Here is a 1040-nt window from a genome sequence, read left to right as displayed (position 1 = left end):
ATGACTACGCCACCCGTTGAGTGCAGCCAGGAAGCTGCTGCTGCAGGGCAGACCGCTGAGGCCGGTGGTAGGATTGTGCAGCGTGATAGTATAACCCCCAACGGGAGGGGTATGGCCTCAGGGCAGCCGACGTGGATGATGGGGGTAGCAGGAACCACTCAGAGACGGTACGGTGTAGTTCAGGGTCTTTACTGGTAACAACGACAGACCCTCCCGGAGTACTTGCTAGCAAACGGGGCCTGGTCAGTCTTTGAGCAGATGGGATCTCCCCTGGCCAGGCGTAGTTGTAGGCCTCCCAAACTGACTGTACTCTTCTGGCTACCTTGCTAGAAGCTGATGTAAGTAGCCCACGTCCCTGAGTGTACCGTGTGGTGCTCACCCGTATGGCCGGTGACTCGGGGCCTTCTAATGGCTTCCGCTCCACGATGGCGGTGCTGGTCCCACGCGTGTGACCGTGCCTTCGGGCTTCTGGGCCAGAGGACCTGAAATCCCCTGCCTGACGGATTCTGCTGCTGGGTAGGAGTTAGTCCCCACAGCCTCGGACTCCGGGTCCGGTAAAGAATCTTCTTAGTCAGGGCGAGCTCTGTAGCTGCCAGCCCCTGACTCCTTGTAACTCTGCTGTTTCCTATGCTGCTTCTTGTCTCCACTCTCCTTGTCTGACTCACCCTGCCTCAGCCCCGGGTTTATACAGGGGAAGTTCTTCCCTTCCCAAGACTGGGCAGGAGGTGTGGCATGCACAGGATCCCTGACCAAAGGACCTCCCACCTGCTCTCAGACATAACATTACATTACTGTGGAAAACCAGACCCCTGGGGTGCCACAGTACTCATTCTATTAGGCCATCTATACTAAGCTCCACCAGCATGCAAATTACAAATAATTTTTAGCTGCATCTTGTCTGGAAAATAATTTTGGGCATAGTAGCAGTGTGTGGTACTCATTCTATTAGGCCATCTATACTAAGCTCCACCAGCTTGCAAATTACAAATAATTTTTAGCTGCATCTTGTCTGGAAAATAATTTTGGGCATAGTAGCAGTG

This window comes from Phyllobates terribilis, unplaced genomic scaffold (assembly GCF_046119375.1).
Source record: "Phyllobates terribilis strain yellow unplaced genomic scaffold, ASM4611937v1 Scaffold_4__5_contigs__length_816908805, whole genome shotgun sequence".
Lineage (NCBI taxonomy): Eukaryota > Metazoa > Chordata > Amphibia > Anura > Dendrobatidae > Phyllobates > Phyllobates terribilis.
Note: the sequence above shows the minus strand (reverse complement) of the source record.